Source organism: Orycteropus afer, unplaced genomic scaffold (assembly GCF_000298275.1).
Source record: "Orycteropus afer afer isolate SDZICR_OR568_19922 unplaced genomic scaffold, OryAfe1.0 scaffold00037, whole genome shotgun sequence".
NCBI lineage: Eukaryota > Metazoa > Chordata > Mammalia > Tubulidentata > Orycteropodidae > Orycteropus > Orycteropus afer.
This window is the reverse complement of record NW_006921624.1, coordinates 16,518,407-16,531,098: the sequence shown is the minus strand read 5'-3', so window position 1 is coordinate 16,531,098 and position 12,692 is coordinate 16,518,407. Positions and strand designations below refer to the sequence as shown.

At 37.3% G+C, this 12,692-nt stretch overlaps 1 protein-coding gene across 1 annotated transcript in view; it reads left to right on the top strand.

Moving 5' to 3' along the window:
- Positions 1–12,692, top strand: part of MUSK (muscle associated receptor tyrosine kinase) — a 115,710-nt gene that overhangs the window by 41,478 nt on the left and 61,540 nt on the right. The window lies entirely within an intron of this gene.

Genomic DNA, 12,692 nt, shown 5'->3' with positions numbered 1-12,692 from the left:
GAATCAAATATGTACTATGGCTTTCAAATATGGGTTGGTATATTCATTTACTTGAATGATAAACTATGCAATGCATGATTTGTGGAGAGAACTTAATGTTTTGGGTAATAATGTGGGCTCTCGACTTTCGAGAATGTTGCATGGGCTCCAAAGTCTAGAGTAAACAGCCTGAGTTCAGATTCCAGCTCCACCACTTACTACCTCTGTGACCTCTAGCAGGTTACTTAATCTTCTTGTGCCTCAGCTTCCCTACCTGTAAATGATGTTAAGAATATAACTGCCTACTTCATAAATTGTTAGAAGGATAAAAGTAAAAAATACATTTAAAGCTCTTACAACACTGCATGGCAAAGCGAAAGCATTCAAGTAATAGCTATTAATATTATTTCTCAGACTGTATGACTTCTGTGCAATAGAAGCAATGATTTAAGTACTTTTGAAATTAATTACTGCTCTTTATTGCGTTTATCAACTTTATCTTTGAGGTTGAAGCAATCAAGTCTAATACCAAAAATGAAATTTCTATTTAAAATAAATTTATTCTTATTAATTTTGGTTCTACTATAAGAGTAATTATAGACTTTAAGTCTGGAATGAGCCCTAGACATCATATAGTTCAATCCCTCATTTTTTAAGTAAGGAAACTTGAGACCCAGAAAAATTACTACATTCCCCAACTTAGCAGCAGGGTGTGATTCCTAGGCCAGGACTTCCCACACTGTCCCATTCTCGACTTCGTCTATATTTATTTTGTGTAGAGTAGTACTTTGGAGAGTTCACATGCTTTAGAATCAAATAGACCTGGTGTTAATCCTGACTCTGCCACTTACTAGTTATGTGAGGCTGGACCATTTACTTAACCTTTACTAATGTATTTCCTCATTTTGAAATGGAGACAATAGCACTTAGAACATGAAGTTCTTAAAATGGACTAAGGCAGTATACAGACCGTGTCTAAATGGTTGCTCTCTGATCAATATTGGTTGCTGTTGGTATTGTTGTATGTTGTTTTTATTGTTTTAAAGCTGGGTGACTTCTAACCACAGAATACTGCTGGTTAGCCTTCTCAAATTTCATGAATAGAATGTCAACATTACTAATTGCTCATGTGGTTTCCAAAGAACATAAATCTATCCTCAATCACCAATTCTTTGTACCAGCATTCTTGGTACTTGTTAGAGATTATAACTTTGATTTGGGTCCACTGTGACAAACGAGGTATGGAAATTTATCTAAGGAGCTCTGTGAAGACATGTCTTTACTGCTAAACTGGAAGGAGGTTGTTTGAAGTCAACCTGTCCTAAAACAATTGCATAGCTACAAGTGGAGGCCGCCTACATACTGATGCTGTTCTTTAATTCACTACAGAAACAGCTGTTTGCCAAATAGTTTATTGAAAATATTGACCATTTCATCACTTGCTGTGCTGTAAGTAAATCCCAGGTGAGGGGGTTTAATTTAAAATGTGTTGAAAATTTAGTGCCCAGGGGAGGAAAAAAAAAAAGGCCTCTCCTGAGAAATTGGCATTTAGTCTTTCTCCCAGTTGTGAGAACGGTGTACTTTATTTTCTTTGACTTCATTCATTCATTCATTTGCCCTGGCTGGCAGAATCCAACTTGAAGTTTAATTATACTATTCAGTTCTGTAATACAACCAGAAGTCCCTTCCTAATGTTTGTGTGTTGCTATTTTACTTAACTAATGGTCATATCATGTATTATACTCACTTCAAAACCTCTCTGGAAAGAGATAGAAATGACCAAGGTGACAGATTAGTAGAACTCTTTCTCCAAGAGAGTGGTTCTCAAACATCAGTGTGTATCACAGGTATCTGCAGATCGTCTGAAAAGGTGTCACCCCAGGACACATACTCTAGAGACTCAGATTCACTTCAGTAGGTCTGCGTTAGGATCTGTTAACAACACCTCGCTTGATTCTTAGGCAGATGGTCTATGACGCACACTTTGAGAAATGCTGACTTAAAGATTTTTACCTGATATGGCTTAATTCCAGATGAAGGGTAGCAATTTAAAGAGAAATTAGTTAACCTACTGAGAATAGTGTTGTTGTTGTTTTGTTGTTTGCCATCGAGTGGGCCCCGACTCATAGCGACCCCTCCTTGGGTTTCTGAGGCAGTATCACTACGGAAGTAGGAATGCCCAACCTTCCTTCCGAGGAGTGCCTGGTGGGTTTGAACTGCCAGCCTTCTGGTTAGCAGTCAAGTGCCTTAGCCACTATGCTACCAGAGCTCCAGATAGTTTCGAATGTATTCATTTGTAGAGGGCTTATTGTATGCCATGTAATGGGATAACTCCTGAAGATAGAAAAATAAGATAGAGTTCATCTCTTGAAAAAGTTTTTCAGTTTAGTTAGAAAGAAAGACACGTTAACAAGTAATTAATGCATTTGCAGCAGGGTACATGTATTGTACAGAGAAGGCAGTGAGGAGTCAGAGAAAGCTGCAGGGAGGTGAGGTCCAGCAGGGCTTTGATTCATGAATAGGAGTTCATTGTGCGGGTTATATCACAGTGAGGAAGGAAAAGAGAAAATGAAGGATGAAAAAAATGCAGATTCATCATGCAAGCATGCCTAACACTGACTCACAACCAGGGAGAAGATGGACTAGAGAGTTTGGGACAGTGTCTGTTACTGTGAGAAACAGAACGAGCTGCAGTTTGACTCAGAATGAGCTAAGGTGGAGATTATCTTCTCTTGCATCCTCTCTTGGACATAACTTTTAAATGGATCGATACCTTCCAGTTCATCAGCATGGGAACCTACAGTTCACAAGGATCTGGCCCTATTTGGGCATCTGGGAATCCCGGATAATTTAGACAATCAGAGTACTCTGTTGTTATTCAGGATTAAGGTTTGGGGTCTTGTTTCTTTGTCCAGCTAAAATTTCCGGTTAGTGAAAACAATTCTTGTCCTTAATAAACTTTAGGGGTCATTTGGGTCTTGTCAGAGTGCTGTCAGAGCTCAGGTATCTTTCTTTTTATGAGATTATGTGAAAAATGTTATTTAAAATAAACTAAAATTTTGGTTAATGTAACATGGCTATATTACATGTGAACATTAGGAGAAGTTCTGTAAAGGGTACATAGAAATATCTATACTATCATTGCAAATCTTCTGCAAACCTTAAATCATTAAAAAAAAAAAAAAGTTAACTAAGAAAGACTTTTCTCCTGTAACTCATCAGTTTGACATCTCCTCCAATTAAAACCAGAAAATTATTTTTTTAAAAAGGAACAAAAAGACTGAATCAGAACTGAAGTACAGCTTTCTGTTGGCTTATGGCTAAACTCCTAACATATTTTCAGAAAGTTGCTCTATTTACATGTAAGTCTGAAATAAAAACGAATTCACCTTGCATGGCTCTTGTCTGATTTGCTTGGTAAACACTTCTTGCTGACAGTCATTACTCATCATCCATATTTACAAGCTAGAAAAATGTTATTATCTCAAAAGCCCCAGAAATGTTTCCATCCCAAGGCACTTGAGGGAATCAAGATGTTACAGAGGCAGGCAGACCTTACTTTGAGGACTCAGGAAAGAGAATCGCTGTCCTGAGGGTAATGTGTATGTTTTCCAAAGGAGTCTGCAATATGATCCCTTTGGAGATGGGGCCACAGTGAACACACCATCTCACACAGTGCTCTGCTTCAAAGGGAACAGAAGGACACAGTAACAGCACACCAGGATTGGGTTCCTTTGCTTTAGCTACCAAGAAGTCAGGAAAGATAAACCAGGTGTTTACATAGGTTTATCATTATTATTGTCAAGGTGTCTTTTAATGATTGAGAAATAAAAGGAAGCATCTATTCACAAATAAAATATCACAGAACCTCAACAAACAGTTTATTTTTCAACCATCCCCTGGTCAAATTTTTTTTGGGGGAAGCCCCACAGTACAATTGAAATGACTCTTTTTGTTCTTTTGAGTTCCTGAGTGATGCAAATGTTTCATGCCTTCAGCTGTTAACCGTAAGGTTGTAGGTTCAAGTCTACCGAAACCTCCTCAAAACAAAGGCCTGGCGATATACTTCAGAAAAATCCACCTTTGAAAACCTTGTGGAGCACAGTTCTACTCAGACACGCACAGAGTTGCCATGAGTTGGAATCTACGGCAGCTGTTTTCTCGTGGGTTTTTTTTTTCTGTCTTCTTTGCAGTGCTTGTCTTCCAACTCAATAATTCTTAAACTAATGCCACATGAAGCAGATACTAGCTATTTTAAGAAAGAATCCAAATAACCTAATGTGGGTTAGCATCTGTGTTTTAGTGACAGGGTCTGAAGAATGGGTTTTTCTTTCTGCTGAGTGATTCCCTTCTTTCAGAAAATTCAGTTAAGGAATGGAAATAAGCACCTGATCTTAACACCTAGAAAAAGGGCACTTACTTTTCCGATCAATATCCGGAGGAACAGCTTTCATGAATCAGGAAAATACCCTGGAGATAGAAATCATTCTGGGAAAAGGAAAAGAGAGAGAAATAGACTAGACCTGCTTTTGAAATTAGTCTCCAGTTCTTTCTAGCTATGGTCAGATGCTCTAGAACTGATTTATACAAATCATCTCACTTTTCTCCGCAATTCTATGAGTTGGGAGTTAGATGGGAAAAACTGAAACTCAGGCAACTAGCCTAAGACCACACGACAAGGATGTCATAGCGTGAGGATGGAGATCCAGATTTGCCTGCCTGGAAGGTTACACAAGACAGTGCCTTGTAAATGGGGAGGTATTTTATACGAATGTAAAGAAGTGATTCTATTAATACGTTTTTGATTCCCGATTTCTGAGTGTGTCCTTAGAGAAAGTCCAGAAAAGTGTTCTTTTCAAAGATTTCCTAAGCTACAGGCATACCTCATTTTATTGCACTTTGCATATGTTGCATTGTTTTATAAATCGAGGGTTTGTGGCAACTCTGCCTTGAGCAAGTCTGTTGGCGCCATTTTTCTAATAGCACATGCTCACTCTGTGCCTCTGTGTCACATTTTGGTAATTCTCGCAATATTCCAAACATTTTCATAATGCTATTGCACGCTTAATAGACTATAAACAACAACAAAAAAAACCTCACTACAATCCAGTCAGATCCGACTCATAGCAACCCCTCCTTGGGTTTCCCAGGTGGTATCTTTATGGAAGTAGATTCCTCAGTCTTCCTTCCGAGGAGTGGGTGGTAGGTTTGAACCGCCAGCCTTCTGGTTAGCAGTCAAATGGCTTAGGCACTACACCACCAAAGTGCAAACATAACTTTTATGTTATGCACTCCAAAAAAAAATAAAAACCTCACTGCCATTCAGTCAATTCTAACTCATAGCAACCCCTCCTTGGGTTCCCGACGGGGTATCTCTATGGAAGTAGATTGCCCTACCCTCCTTCCCAGGAGTGGCTGGTGGGTTTGAACCACCAGATTCCTGAGTAGCAGTCAAATGCCTTAGGCACTACGTCGCCAGAGCGCCCATGTTATGCACTGGGAAACCAAAAACTTCGTGTGACTCACTTTATTGCAATATTCGCTTTATTGCAGTGGTCTGGAACTGGACAGGCAATATCTCTGAGGTATGCCTGTGTTGACTCTGAGAAAGATCTATATACTCTAATTGATTATAAAAACTTAATGAAATGGCACTTAGAAAATAAAGTAAAACTATCTTTGATCCTTTTTAGGAGACAAAAAAAAGAGTGCTTATATAAACACAATACTTTTTATATTTTCTTCTTGATACATACTTCTTACTTTTCAGAAATTTGCACAAGTCATCTTAATCTTTAATGGGCACCAAATGAATTCTGACAAGAAGTGGAAATTATTTGACAACCCAAGAGAAGATTGAATTTGAAAAAGTTCTGTTTGGAAAGTTAAGTTCCAAGCAACTCAAATTGAGCCACATTTATAACTTTCTGTTTTGAGAAGGTACTTTGTGGCATTTTAAAACTTTCTATTTTTGTTTTTCTATTTCAATAGATTTATACCATGCCAGAAAAGTAAACTGCATTTAGATTTTAGGCAAGAGTAGAAGCAACAATTATTTCTCTCCTTTCTTTATGTCTGAAAGGAAAATGTGACCTTTCTTTCTGAATGCTGGCCTTGTCATTTGCCGTAAGTCGTATACTCCTCATAGTGAACAATCACAAGACTCTTCATTAGACTTCCATTAGACAAAATTCAACATTATTCTTGTAGGTTTTTTTTTTTTCCAATGTCTCCCCCTACATCTATTAGCTTTAGCTTTGAGATTATATTGTTAAATGCATACATGTTAATTATTGTTGTAGCTTCTTCTTCTTGGGTTGTGTTTTCACCTTTGAGCAATGTTTCCCTTCATTTCTGTTAATGCCTTTTACTATGAATTCTGTTTTGTCTCATATCAATATTCTTTGTTTGATAATTTTCCATCACATTTTTTTAAAGTTTCTATTCTTTCCCCATCCCCAGCATTCCACTGTTACTTTGAAAACAGAATATAGCTAGATGTTACGCAATCTATTTCAAAAGGCTACATTTCTAGTAGGCAATTTTAGATCCTCATATTTATTCTGATAACTTATTTTGACTATTTCTATCATCATCTTTTCTGTTTATTTTTTTTCCACTTCTTTAATTCCCTTTCTGCTTTCTAGTGGATTGATAATATTTTCTTTATTCTCTGTTCTACTCCTACCCCTCAAACACTTTGCTGATTTTTAAATCATAGATTAAAATTTTATATTTTGAAGATTACCTTTACATTTTAAGTATACATAGATAATAGGATAATTCTGACAAAGTTTAAAATCACACAGTATCTTCTCCAATCTTTTCTCAACTAAGGTAAACATGTCATCATTCCTTAACTCATCATCTAATATTACCTCCCTCACCCCATGGCATCTTCCTTGGTATTGTCTAAAATTTAATTTATCCTAAAAAAATTGTTTCATAGTTCATGGTTAAATGGTTCTACCAAAATATGCCACCAATTTCTGTATTCACATTCCTGTTCTCAATTTTCTTGTTCCTGAAATATATTTTTCATAAGGTCTTTCAGTGAGGAGCCGTGGGAGCAAATCTTCTTTGTCTTTTCATGTTTGATAGTGTCATTATTGCATTGTGGTAATTTAGGTGAAGCTGACAGATAGTTGCCCTCATTATACCTTACACCTTCTCACACCTATTGTTGACAGAATTTTTTTGTCATTCTAAATCTATTTAATAGATAATCGGTCTCTTCCCTCTGCTAGCTTTTATATATTTCTCTATTTTGATTATCAGTACTTTCACTATAATTTGTTACATATCTGTATTAGTGCTGTGTAACAAATTACCCCAAAATTTAATGGTTTAAAACAATAATAAACATTTATTACTTCATGGTTTCAGTGAATCAGGAATCCAAGAGTGGATTGGCTGGGCTATCTCTTGATGGTGGTTACAGTCAAGATGCACCTACAGCTGCAGTCATCTGAAAGTCTGAGTAGCCCGGAAGAGCCAGGTCAAATGCTGCTTATTCTCAAGTTGGTGCACATTGATGCTGCCTGGTGAAAACCTCAGTTCTTCATGTGGCCTCTCCACAGGCCGCACGAGTGTCCTCATAACATGGTGTCTTGCTTGCTTACAATGGATGATACAATAGAGAACAAGAAGAATTAGCTTTTTTTTTTAAAGATCTAGCCTCAAGAGTCACACACAGTCACTTCTGCTACATTCTATTTGTTAGAAGAGAGTGGGTAAGTCCAGCCCACATCCAAGGAGAGAAATCAGACTCCACTTTTGATGGGAACATTTGTGGACACATTTTAAACCACAACAATGTCAACTGACTTCCACTCCTCCTCCTATGCACTGGTGACCAGTGTTTCCAGTCCCACTGCTCCTCAGAAACATCAGGCGATATGCAAACACTTCTGCAAGATACAGGCCCCTGGGTCCCTGGTAAGATACTCTGATTCAATAACCTGCATTGTAGTATTGACAGCATTTAATTGCTGTTGTTTTATTTATTTTTCTAAGCTTCACAAGTGATTCTGATAAATTTCAAATTTTAAAAACTACCTCTTTAATGCATCTGAGGATTCACGTATTTCTTCAGGTATGGAAAGTCTCATCTCTCTTCAATATTGCCTATCTTCTCTACCTCTCACACTCCTGTTAGACATATGTTCTCCTCAACTCTTCCATATTTTTATCACTTCTCTCTGGACTCAGGACTGTGTCGTTTCATAAGTACCATCTTCTGATTCACTAATTCTTCATTTGAACTTAACAAATCTTGAGTTTATTACATTTGTTGCATGTGTGCATTTATTATTATATTTTTAATTTATAACTTTTCTCCTTTTTTCACAATTACTTTTTCTACTTCAATCTTGCTGACTTTTGTTTCCTAATTTCTTGTTCTTTTCCTTTTTAACAGATACTATTTTTTTGAGAGTCTTAAATTTTCTTTTTCCATAGTTATATTACCTGCCAGAATAAATTAATCTCCCAATTACTGAATTTGTTGGTTTTCTTAGCATTTGGTTTCCTAATGTGCTTTGATTGTTAGTCTATCTCAAGTGGATATTTAATTTTAGTCTCTCTGAAATTTTTTCTGCCTTCCCAATAATTTTTGAGGTTGCCTTTAGGAGACCTTGCAATTCCAAATAAAGTGTTACACAGTGGAAGTTTAGGGTCTCCTTTCTGCAACATTTTGGGGTTCATCCAAGATCCAATCACTGAGACAGCTGAAAGACTAATACAAGTTCTGGCTACAATACCATCACTGCTTCTTCCTCCTCTCTCCTTCACAAATAAGATAACCCCACTCCTACTCTTTGGTTCCATGCAGTGAACCTCTATCCCCACTGCAGGTGATAAACTGCTGGAGAAATCAAATTTTAGGTCTCGTTTCCCTGCTCAGAGAACTGGAGTTGTTTCTGTCCAGTATTTTGTATTCTAAGATTTTCACCTCGTATTTGACCACAGCTTTGTCTTTTTAAGTAACAAGATAATTCTATCTTATCCATTATTGTTATGTACTTGTTCTGCTTACATGGCTTTGAATTGTGACTACATAGCACTATCTTGATTAGTAGTCTTCATGCTATAATTATTATATGTAAATCTACCCAGTGAGATAGGTAAGAAATTAAAAAATACATACTACTATTTGAAAGGACACATTAAAAGTAATAATAGTTGCATATTTGTATGTGTTGTAAGAATGTCCAGCTATATAGTAGAGCTGGCAAAAGCCAAGTTTGTGGTGACTTCTTGGCCACAGCCAGCCACCCTGAGGGAGTGAGTAGTTGGACCTGTGGGCTCGGCACCATGGTTGCAAGGGACATCAAGCTCAATTGGCATAACATACTACACAAAAACGTTGTTCGACATCCTACTTTGGTGAGTAGTGACTGGGATCTTAAAAGCTTGCAAGAGGACATCTAGATGCAACGATGGGTCATTCCTCATCCAGAGCAAAGAAGAATGAAGAAAACCAAGGATGCGTGGAAACAATTAGCCCAAGGGACTGGTAGACCATGCCATCTTCAGCCTATTTGACCATGAGAAAAGAAGAACTAGATGGTGCCAGCTACCACCATCAACCACTCAGAAGAGGATTGGCATAGGAGATCCAGGATAGAGTGGGAGAACAGAGTGGAACAAAACTCAAAATCATAAAAAAAAAAAAAGAGAGAGACTAGGTTTGCTGGTCTGATAGAACCTGGTGAGATCCCTAAGACTATGGCCCCTAATTTCCCTTCAGGTCTGGAACTAAATTTACTACAGTGGCTTCCAGCTAAACAATAGACAGGCATGTAGGATAAATGTTTATATCAGGTAGACATACTCCTTGTAGTGATCAGTCATGGAAGAACCGAATGGCAGTGTTCACACAGGAAGACAGCTTAGGGGAGCAGGAGTGCATGGGAAGGAAGGACCCAGGGAAGAGGTAACTGTAGGAAGGAAGTGGGAAGAGAGCTGTTACATTATGGGGAATTGCAGTCAATGTCACGAGACAAAATGTATATGAACTGCTGTGTGGAAAATGAATTTGCTCTGTAAACTTTCACCCTAATCACAATAAAAATAAAAAGTAATGATAATAAAAATGATAATTTTATCTATTTAGAAAACTCAAGTATCAACTCCAAAGCTATTTTAAGTAATATGTCAATTGAGTACTATTTATAAGTAAAATACACACACACACACACACACACTATATTAATAGCTTTTCTATTTAGCAGAAATATCTTATGAGAAATTAATGGTGTAGCTGTATTTCTAACCAGGTAATCTAAATCCAAAGTCTATTCTTGTGCCTTTTATGCTAATATGCCACTATATGATTTATTACTTACATTGACTTGGTCCTAATCATTGAGATAAGAAATGGGTTAGCCTACCTGGAATTTTTCTGGAATGCCCATTCTCAAAGGAGCCCTTTCATACACATCACAAATTCTTTCCCTTTATGATTTCATTTTTGATTACTGCTCAAATCTTTCCAAAACATCCCTCTAACATTCCCAAGATGGAGCTAGCTAGGTTGTTTTGGGTTTCACCTCTTAAGTTCTGTTTACTTTATTTGCATGCTTTTTTTTTTTTTCTTCATGATAACTAAATTACCATAAAGAACAGGTTCCACGCCAAGGCAACAAAGGTCAAAGATTTGATCAAAGGTTGGATTTCAGCATTGGCTGAACTCTCAACTCTACTTAGCCAAATTCCTATTATCTTCTTTGCTTCCCTCAAATTTGTGGTCAGAAGAATGCAAACTCTCCCACAATTCTGCCAATTTTCTTTTCTTGTTTTGTCTTTCTTTCCACAAGGTCTACCTGACCTATATAATTTTGTTAATTGTGTTGTCTTTTATTTCTACAATGTAACCTTGATGGCTTTCCTTCCTCTTATATGATAGTAGATTTCCCCTCCTAATTCTCTCTCTAAACTACTACTTGAAATTGAGTAGAAAAATTTTCTATCTTTCTTAGAATATAATTACATTCAGACACACACACATACACACACAAATACGTTCAAAACCTAGGAGATAGACCTTAATTACAGCAGACAAAAAAATAACATAGGATACTCATCATTTTCAGTGGATTCAAAGAACTAATCATATTATGTAAGTGCAAAATAAATAAATGAATAAATAAAATGAATGCAAATTTCTTCTCATAGAAATAGAACATTTAGAAAGTTTTGCTACTTTTTCATATTTCTTGGACTTTGTCTTATGCATAGGTTTCAATTACGAAACCATACTATAGAGGAACTAGTAAACTCAAAAGCAATCAAGATGGTGAAATTGAACTATCAAGTTTGGAAACATGAAAATATTTGATGGATTTTTTCTTTCTTTTTTGTTCAGTGGGTACAACTAGGAACTAGGTCATACATTCCATGCAATATTATACAAGCACACAGTTTTTTTAATATATATATTTTTGTACAGGCTATCCATAAATTAACCCTTTGAACATATACATAAACAAGTAACTATGGTTGTCTCTGGGAAAGAGAATAGGCTATCTGAAATACAGAAAAAGAGGATGCTTTCCATTGTATACTATTTGGTACCTTTTGAATTTACAGCAGACCTCTGGATTTCCAATTCAAATAATAATTTTTTAACTTATATATATTGTTTGGTCTTTTTCTGAATTCCTCCTTGCTATCTACTAAGGAGCTTTCATTACTCTTATTATCTAAAAATGTATTTTTCAAAAAGTGAAATATTTTAAATAAAGGAGATAAGCTCAAAAACAAATACTCTTAAGTTAGTGAGGCTAGCAGGGCATAAAGCACTAGGGAATGGTGCCACTGTGGTTGTCTAGAAAGGCATGCCCAGCCCAAAGGCATTCAAATCCATTTTTTCCAGCCTAACCTGGCCCCCCCAGGGACCTTCATTTCTTTCCTCTGATTAGGGGCTGTGACCCAAAGGGAATCTCTGCGGTTTTCAAGGGTCCAGACGACCATTTCTAAGTGTGGAAGAAACTAATGCTTATTCAATATCTATGTTCTACCAGGTCAAAAATGATTTCTTTGGCTAGAGGTGCCTCCCACAGTTAACCTCTAAATCTCCTTTTAACCATAAAACATATGCAATTTGCAAGGGTTGAGTAGTCTTTTACCTGGATACTTCAAAGCAAAAAAACAAAACTAACAATGTGTCTTTGACTTGGTTGGTAGAAATAGGGAAAGTTTGGACAGAGTAAAACCTAACTGTTGAATAATAAATTCACTTAAATTTGAGAGAATTGGATGTTATGTGTAAAATCAAGGCCTTCTCAACATGATGCCTGACCAGAACAGGAGACCCGATGCGTGAAAACCTGGGAGAGACCACGGCCCTGCCCGTGCGGCCTAGCCCCAAGTCTCAGCTTCCCTCCCTGGGAGAGGGACAGAGTATCAGTCATGCTCGAAACCCAAGGAGGGGTCGCTAGGAGTCGGGTCCGACTCCACAGCACATAACAACAAGAACATCAGTCGTGCTCCACCACAAAGGCACTGCGAATGCCGAACGAGATCATGTATACTGTGTGTGAGAACACAATCTGGGAAGAACTCGGCAAAGATATTCTCATCCGAAAGAGTTAACAATGTTGTTGTTGTTATGTGCCGTGGAGTCGGCCCCGACTCACAGCGACCCCTCCTTGGGTTTCCAAGGCAGTATCACTACGGAAGTAGGATTGCCCAACCTTCCTTCCGAGGAG